The sequence below is a fragment of the Trachurus trachurus genome (assembly GCF_905171665.1).
Source record: "Trachurus trachurus genome assembly, chromosome: 1".
Classification (NCBI taxonomy): Eukaryota; Metazoa; Chordata; class Actinopteri; order Carangiformes; family Carangidae; genus Trachurus; species Trachurus trachurus.
Genome location: NC_139891.1, coordinates 16,795,539 through 16,805,578, shown reverse-complemented (window position 1 = coordinate 16,805,578; position 10,040 = coordinate 16,795,539).

The following is a 10,040-nucleotide window of genomic DNA, read 5'->3' as shown; positions in this document are numbered from 1 at the left end:
TGTGTGTGTGTGTGCGTCTCCGTTTTTGTCGTTTAGAAACTGCTTCTTCTGTCACATGATCCGCTGTCTGTTCTCCATGGGGTCGGGCCGCTGGGCGGGACCGGGGCGGGGTGGTCCAGCCTGTGTGTGTGTGTGTGTGTGTGTGTGTGTGTGTGTGTGTGTGTATGTGTGTGTGTGTGTGTGTGTGTGTGTGTGTGTGTGTGTGTGTGTGTGTGTGTGTGTGTTGCAATTTTTATTTCAAGTTTGGTGGAGACAAGCGGGAACTTTTCAAGCCAGTTATTATCTACGACCATTATCTTTAAGAACAGTGTTTTGAAACCTGACTATTGTATTGTCACTATAACATAAATTATAAAACGATTTAGCCTATGGCCTATTCTTGCTATAACACACACAGAGAGAGAGAGAGAGAGAGAGAGAGAGAGAGAGAGAGAGACACAGACTTTTATGGTAAAAACACATCAAAATGTATTGACATTAAAGTATAAGGCAGGTGATATTTCAGATTTTCCTCATTGTCGACAAATTCCAGGGATAAAAACAACTGACTGTGATATGAAGTGGCAGGCCGCTTATTCCCTCATTATTTTCCCAAGCACATAAACGTTTCACAATTTCACTGAGTGACAGAGAGAGAGAGAGATTTTCTGGACCTCAGCAAATTAACATAGATTTATACGTTAGTAATTATCGGTTAATCAAAAAAAAATTATCAGCCAGCTACAAATATTGATAAATCATTAATTAAGGGTTCGACAATAGACCTTTAGGGCTACCAGGCAGCTGTAAACCTGATCAGATGTTTTTTATTGGTAGGTTATGTGCCAGTTTCCCTTCAGGTGAGCCATCAGACAGTTCATTGAATGGATCTCATAGAGATACAAATAAAGCACTACTAAACTTTAGATGAAAGTGGTGCTAATTCAAAGTTATTTATACTGTAGGCTAGTCTGTAGCCTATACCATGACCTTATGTAAGCTCATTATACATTCAGTAGCCACTTTATTGTGGACATACAGACAACAGCCCTGCCATTACACTTATCTTTATGAGGCTCGTAGGGTTTTGGTGACACTGCTGGGAATGTGTAGATTAAATTATATGTAGACTATGTATGTTGTATATAACTGACTAACTCATTGTTATAATATAGATGATCACTGGATGACACACTTTTGTTTGTTTTAGTTTTTCTCTTAAATTTTATTCATGATGGGGTCAACATATTAGAATCAGCTCTGATTATGTTTGACCTAGAAGAGTAAAGCACATAGGCTAGTTGAGATAATACCTCATCATCATCAACAACAACAACATTGTCGTCATGATAAAATTAACTTTATTTCAGATAAAAGCATATGGGATGGCACCAGACTGTACATGTGCTCCTATAGATTTAGGGAAGTAAGAAGATTGACATTTAGCTCTAGAGCAACTGGTTGAGTAAATGTCATATGTAATGAAAGAAAATAGCTGATGTGTAATGACATTAAAGAGTTTAATTGGAAGCACAGTATCTGCAGTCTATATGGTTCCTTTGTTGAAAACTTAGACCTTTTTATTTTACCTCAGGTGACATTTCACACATTAGCAACCTGAATGTGATAGTCCACTGTCAATAAAAGCAATAAAATAAAAAACACTGTGGGCCTGATAGCACCTCTCTCTCTCTCTGATAATCAGGGTGTGGCACTTCACACAAGGAAATGCATTTCTGTTACAAGGTGAGAAAAACATAATTACAGGGCACAGAGACAAACTGATTGTGCCAGCATTTTCCATTCAGCAACGGATATTGGCTGGTTCTGATTGGCGGGCTGGAAGAAATGCACTGAAAGCAAGTTTCACCAGAACTCAATCACAACTCATGCCAACAGGTTGAATACATGTAGAATTAATCTTTATATTATATTATATTTATATTAATTCACCGTAGCCCAGCTTTACACTGCATTTTCAAGTAAAGCTCCTCCAGGCAATATTTTGGTGTTTATACCAAATTAAATGACTCCATGTGAAGTGAAAGACTTTTTACTATTGCCTAATTCACACCTGGCTCTACAGATCATCCACCTTGTAGTTCATCATTTAATATGTGCATACTCTGATCTTATCGCTGTCCTGAACCTGAACAGGCAGTCAGGATTAAAAAACTATGCCCTGATAAGCGTATTTAAAATATGTATTCACTAAGAAACGGGCAGTCTGGGTAAAAAAAAACCTTTAGTTGGCAGAGGTGACGCAACGTGAGGCAGCGCTGGTTGCTGCTGCAGCGCTGGTTGTTAAAACAACAAAGAGATGATTTGACAGCTGTTATTTCATGGATGGCTTCTATAATACTGTAGATGTAAACCTTTCATGTCAGTGCACACATTTACTGAAACTTGGCCAGCTCTGTCTGCATGCGAAGTGGAGCATGCATGAGAGGAGGTGAAGTATCACAGTGTGCAGGGTGGGATCGTGATGGAGGGCTGGTCAGGTTGGGCAAGATGCTGTAATTGTGTTTCTGTGTCAAGAAATGACTCAGGGAAAACTATGTACTTGAATGAACAGTACATTGTGAACCTATAGAGACAAGCTGGAAACGTATAAGTGTGTCATGTAGTTAAAGGAGCTATATGTAAGACTTGAGGTTGCCAGATAGCCACACGCTAACCTATGGTACCCTGAGACTCACTCACGCAGTGTCGATGCCACTTCTATAGTATAATTGAAAGTGAAAATTAGCCACTCCGACATCTGTCCTCAAGTTCCTCTCCGCTTTCAGTCATCTCCATCTTTCAAACACATCTCCTTTGCAGATCCTGGTTTTGTTTCTGCTTTTGTCAATATGGTTTTAAGAGTCATAGCAAGGTCTTTTAATGAAAAAAACATCAGACATAATCCACAATGCTTTTAGCTGCAGTTCAGTAGTAAATGGCAATCTGGATGCCAAAATGCTACTGACTTTGTGATTGGGAGAGAGCAGAGGGTGGCAACAGGCCAAAACACATAATTCAAAACATAGACATGATTTGGGTGCTACAAATAAAATGCAAATATTCTGGCAGTACTATTGTTGTCAGATCAGTATTTAAAATTAACACGATTGCTTAGTCTCTGGTGACATATTGAGTGATTATATGATTACTTGCCATACATTTCTTACATATAGTTCCTTTTCATAAAGTCACATGTCACTTTACCTGTGGTTTTTAGTTGTGTTGTTACCCTTTATGGACAAAAAAACAGATTTTTCACAGATTTTGACTTCACAAAATGTAGTGTGTCTGAAGTTGGGAGCTGTTTGAGTCCTTCCTGGTTTTGCATTGAGGTGCAGGTGAAAAGCAGCTTGGTTGATTATTACAGTGTAATCGTGCTCCGCAGGCCTAGAGGTCAGAGTTCATTTGGTGAAGATCAAACACCATGTATGTGTGCAAGCAAACATAAGTGGTTCCTTCACATATGCAGTCTGCATGGTAAATCTAATGCCGTTTAACGGTGACATGTGCTCAAGAAAGTTGTGTTTATGTTTTTCAGAGAACAACAGAAGTCGCTGCTTTTATCAGAACGGTTTACCTGAGGTGTGAAAGGTCATGAACACTCACACATCGGTGGTTAACTCAGGCAGTGACGCAGCTCTGAAGATGAGTCCAAACTTGGCAGCACCCTCCACCACCTCGCTCTCTTTTCCGTCATATCTGTATTGGGGATAACCGCTTCAAATGTACTGAGTGATAACCATGGAGTCAGAGATATTCATTACATGCTGGTGTTTATGTAAACTCTCATGGCCTCCCCTTTGGCCCCACCCCCGGAGGTTTGTAATCCCTCCCACAAATTCCCACAAAAGATACAGATATCAGGATTTCAGTGTCCTGGAAGCAGCTGTCCTGAATCCAGGTCATATACAGTACTGTGGTGTCTGAGTGTAAAGAGTGGATTTAAAGCCAGGAGATAACTTTACACCCTGTCGCAGGATAGTTTCAGTCAGAGTCATTTATATTAAGCATCTACAGCGTTAATAAGCAGAGCAAAGGTCAGACGCACATGTTCTGAGCACATCCTGTTGAGTGAAAAGAGGGAGTTAGAGAATAAAATGCACCAGGGGACACAGCTGAGATCCTATTTTCTAATCTGACCTGTTGAGAGGCGGACGGGTGTGACATCAGTATTTCAGATTGTATCAGTTATTTTGAGTGAAATAACAAGTACATATTTGGGTGTGGTGATTACCAATTAGCTAATTTTGGAGTAGGGACATTAGCTATAAAATAAGCAGACAGTGACTTTCCTTTAGGCTGTTGTAGTGTGTTGCAGTGTGTAGTCTGGTTTCTGCTTTGCATCCAATATAAATAAGGAGTCAACAACAGGCTGCAGGTGTCGACGTCTTGCTGTGCCCGCAGACATGCAGTTTCATCAATGTCATCCTAAGTGACAAAGACTGAGTTTCAGAATTCACTGGGTACCTAATACCTTGCTGTTTATACGTGTGCAGGTCAGTGCATGCGAGTGTAACTGAAGACGCTTCATTGTGCAAACTTAACAACTAATATTATCCAGAAGAATGTGTTCGTTCAGTCACTCTTTGTGTCTGTGTGGGCGTGTGTGCGTTCACCTCCTCAGAAGAACATTCTTAGATGTGTGTTTGTTGTATCAAGTAGACAAATTGTTTTCTCTGGAACCGCACAGAGAGAAATTGTTTTACACAAAAATGGTCACTATTTCAGGTTATGTGGCACATCACTGTTCAGCAATGACGACATGCATTTTTCAACTTGTTCAGGTTGGCTGTTGTTATTACGGTGCAGAGTTACAACTGTAAAATTATTATTGCACTCACTTGATTTTGTGTAATAACTCACAATAAGACTTCAGAGCCACATTATTTACACTAAGTAGTTTCTCTTTATTTTTATTCATGAGGTCATCACCTGGAAAGGTTTTCCAACTTTCTTGAAGGAGGACCCAGAGGTGCTGAGCACTTGTTGGCTGTTTCGCCTTCACTCTGCAGTCCAACCCATCCCAAACCATCTCAGTTGGGTTTATACGTCAGGTGACAGACAACACTTTTGTTTTAATTAACATTTTTGTGTTTACAACATAACTCTGTATGTCAAAAAATGTTCAAAACGAGGAGCGCTACGTGGGCTCCTTTCTCAAATCTAGAGGTGCTCTATGGAGAGGGATCCAAGGGATGTGGAAAAACAAAGAAAAACTCCAAGGCACTCTCTTGAGTTAATAAAAATGCCTTTAATTAATCTGGCATTGTCACAATGACATGTTCAAAAGCCTTCATCAGGGAGTCAAAAAAAACTTTTGACTTGGCTTGATGCCAAAACGCGTTGTAGTCATTTTAAACATGTCATCGTGACAATGCCAGATTAATTAAAGGCATTTTTATTTCTTTGTTTTTACAACATAACTCCGTATGTGTTCCTTCATAGTTTTGATGTCTTCATGTCGGTGGATTGTCTCCTATTTCTGGCTGTATACCTGAAAAAAGGTTGCAACATGATTATGTCAGTAAATGCCTCAAAGACGGAAACGTATCAGCTCACCAGCACCTCACAGCCTGCTCGTATTTGTACTTGTATACTCTTGCTAACTTAGATTAACACCATATCATGCAATGCACTGGCATAACTCAGTTCTCTTCAGTTTTATTTACAGAGTGATAAATCATAACATAAGTTATATCAAGGCACGTGAAGTGAAGACTGTCATCAGCAAACACTTTGCGACATTGGAGAGGAAGAGCAGACACAGGGTGGGCGGCATCCTGCCTCAGCCGAGCTGGGTTGAGACGTAGAAACAAAGTTGACTTATATTACTATTATTCCACAGATAAGCAATTGTGTCATTAACATTTATACATGTTAACGGCAACTGTTTCCAGGGAAAGAGAAAAGAAAGTGAAAGGGGAGTGTGGTTGTGTGTGGGTGGGTTAGTGGGGCGTGGTGTGGTTATGGAGGGAGGACACATGCAGGCGGCCTTCTGTAATGACTGACACAATGCAAATAATAGTGTGTCCCTGAGAAAGAAGGGCGTGATTGACAGCAGGCTGGGCCATGTGGGTATGTGACAGAGAAAAATGTATTAAGTTTATTCCAATGACTAAATTGAAACAGAAAAATGTAAAATAAATAAATCACATCAAAAAAGTTCTGATAAGCATTCTTGCTCTGTCATCTCTCACCATACACAAAATAGCCCATACAAGGAAGTCCTGCAGCCTGTCTGCATATTTAACATAACATGAACAACTTAACAAAACAGTTGTGATCTTTCATAATTCCTCATAAGGACTCAGTCAGCAGCCAATTGTCTTTAAGCATGAAGTAAAAAAAAAAACATAAAACAAATTGCACACCACTACGGTTCTGGGCCATTGTGTTGATACAATTATAAAATCGAATGGTTAAATTTTTTGCATTGACATAATGTGATGTATTCCACTAAGGAGCTGTGGTGGCTAATCACATATGTGCAACTACACATTCATGGTAAATGAACTGCATTTAATCTGTTTCTACAGGAAATAATCACACAACAAAAGGTTCAAACTTTGTTGTAAACTCCTGTCTCGTGGGTCTATAAACCACTGTGCAACGATATCTGATAAGGTTTTAAATCTTTTATTCCTGCTGGACTTCCTGGACCATGTTTTGTGGCTTCACTGGTACGTCTATTTGAAACCACCAAACAGTGAGAATGTTTGAACATGATTAGAAAAAGTAGAGATACAGGCCTTTCCTGCTCATGACGCTGTCTTTGTTTTTGACAAAGTGACAAGGAGCCTTTACCTGGTGACGTCTGTGTTCCTGGATGAAATGCAGGAATCTGTAATGATGGTATCTCAAATATAAAACAACATTTATTTGACTCTTTTTTATTTTTTCTTCTCAGGAGTAAAAGATTTAAAACCTTTTTTTTTTTTTTTTTTTACTTTGGCACCAATATAACATCTTCAAACTGCCAAAAATACAGCATTGAAATGAAAATAATTTTCACCAGAAGTTACTTTTGAAGCCTCGTTGTAACCTGCAGAGTAAAGTTTGCAGATTTATAAAAAATGCTGGCGGTAACAACAACTATTTTTTTAAAATTCTTTAAATGAACTCCTTTTTATCCATAAACAAATATATTCTAGTTAAGAGATGTGACTGGGAGCACTAGCAGTGCAACAGAGTGATGTGTTGCTACAGGGAGCACAGGGGAAAACATGTTTTACACACTTTAAAAAATATCCAACGAAACAATAAATATATGCTTCATGTTGAAAGTTTATCTTTCGCACCTTCTTTTGGCACTACTGTATATTTATTTCCTCTGTCCCGCTACCATATTACTACACACGAGTGCAACTATGGCACTGATCAGAATCCAATGCAGATAACAATGATGTCCTCACGATGATGCATGAGTACCTCACACAACCCCCAAGGCAAAAAAACATGAAAATTAGGCTTCTTCTTTGATATTAGAAATGATTGATTATTGGTCACTTGTGAAGCTCTTTGTCAGCTAGGTTTCGAGGAGTGCTGTATAAATAAAGATCACACAGGTTTAGGGAATCGGTTTCATGTTTGCGCCTAAGCCAATAGGCTATTGTCTCATCTAGCTATTTTTTAATAAACTATATTTATTGATTCACTCTTTTTGAAACACTTTTATCGGTTAGAGTTTGTGTAGACTACTGGCCTCATTATTTGTATGTGTTTTGATAAATAGAAAACTGAACTGAAAATGCAGTTAAATTGCTTGGCTGAACTGTTGACATTACTTAGTATTGTTTTGAACTTGTCAAAGGAACATTGTTCACAAGTGAGATGTTTCATCCCTACAGGCAGAAGGATGAACATACCAACACTGGGCTGGATCTACTTCTCAGAAGGCTTGAACCCCAAGGTTAGGTCACAGCTTGTTTAAGAAAATGTCACATTCAAACTTCAAATACTGTTTTGCATACACTGGATGGTTCTGATGTTTGAGAAGCGTTTCAGGTTCCTTGTTTGACTTCAAAGATTATATCACACCAAAATCGTCTTAGTTTCATGCAACAGCAAACACTTACTCATCTCTGTGGTCAATGGTAAAAAAAAAAAAAAAAAAAAGTCAGGCAGAAGAGTTACAACAAAGACTCTCAATATCTGCTTTCAGGGACATAAAGACCATGAAGGTGTGTCCCCATCAGATTCACTGCAAATCAGATGAGCAGGATGGAAAACACCCACTTAAAAAATACAAAACCAACCAGTATGGGTTTAAGACATTCCTATAATTGTTTAGGCTTAACCAAGGGTGGCGAATCAACAATGTCAACATTACATCATGATAATAAAAAAGAAGAAGAAGAAAGAGTCCGTCTGGAAATGTGCAGGTTCTGTGGAAAACAGTGAGATTGACAGGAGACAGATGAAAGGTGAGATTTCACTGGAACCACAGGCCTCAAGACACTGAGGTGAGATGAACCATGATAATACCTTCATTCCTCAGCACAACAGGAGCTGCTGCTGCTGCTGCTGAAAAAGTAAATAAATAAGTTATGTCTGTGTCTTGAGGTCAGCGAGGGAGACGTCTCCTTTCATGTCTCACCTTGTACAGATAAATTTAATCTTTTCCACACTATCAAAACTCCAAAATCCAGCCTTGATATTTCTCTACAAACCAATTGTTTACTGAATAACATACAGTAGTACTTTAACATTACCTACATATTACAGTATAATGCAATAAAATAAAATTGAAACAGAGCAAATAGCAAAATACAGTAACAATAAAATACTGTCAGTAATAATTTACTTGAAATAATTTACAGTCAGTCGTGCTGCGTTGCTGCATGTTTGAAAAGCCCTAATGATGGTTCCCAGATGGGGATGAGGCAGAGGATGGTTCAAGTCCAAGTTTACATCTTTTTAAAAATATATTTTCAGAAATTCATCAGTAGGCTACCTGCAGAAATTTGCCATTCTACTTCACAAAGCCTGTCAAGGTTCAGGCAATTTATGTTGTATCAGATTAATATCATATTCTTCTACATTCTGTGAATTTGGAACAATTAGGAAATGCACTGTCGGTGTTGGGTCGGTGTTGGGAATCAGCAGCAGCAAGGCCACCAGACACTGCAGACACACCTTCACACCTTCACACTTAACCTTAAGATTAATTAAGCTGACGGTTGCTGTTATAGTTGGTTACATTTAAGATTCAATAATGACAGAGCACAGGAGTTGCATCTGCACAGTTTTATTTATTTCAACTGTCAAATGACGAAAGACAGATAAATTATGCAGTTTCCATTCATTTGAGGGTACGTTTTTAACTTTCTACATTATTGGAGTGAATGTAATTCATACTGAAATATTGTTAATACACTGCCAATGATGTTATTCTGACAACTGTCTTGCATAACAATGAAACCATACATTAGAATGTGTATATTTGTTTTTATGCTATCATTTTTATAACCATAATTCTGAAACTATGGTGTGAGGATAGTGCTTAGTTTCAACTGAACTGAAGATCTTAAGTGTTTTAAATGCAGTATGAAACAAAGAAAAGTGAATAAACAAGGGAAAAACTTTATAATTGCTCTCATGATTATGATAGGATATTATACAGACCATCCCGCACCAATGTATAATAAGACAACTGGCTAGATAATAATAAAAATAAATAAATAAATAAATGTATGATCTCTAATGGGATCAGAAGAAGAACCTACAGGGCAGGGAGGAGACATGGCTTTCAGCCCAAACATACAGTATGCCATTAACACAGATGTAAAGTGTTTGTCACTGAAAAGATACTGTTACTTTTCTTCAGACTCTTAATTTGAAAATCACCTATCCATGGGCAAAAACAAAATGACGTCGGTAACTTCAGACACCAACAACAGATGTTGTTCTCCATATTTTCTTTACAGCTCATCATGAAAAAATCTTTCACTTCATAATAACACAGTGCATCATCTCAGGACACACACCTTTCTCTTTGTGCTCTGCCAGTCTTTATTAATTTTCACTTGATTTCAGACTGATAAAGACAAGTCTGTATT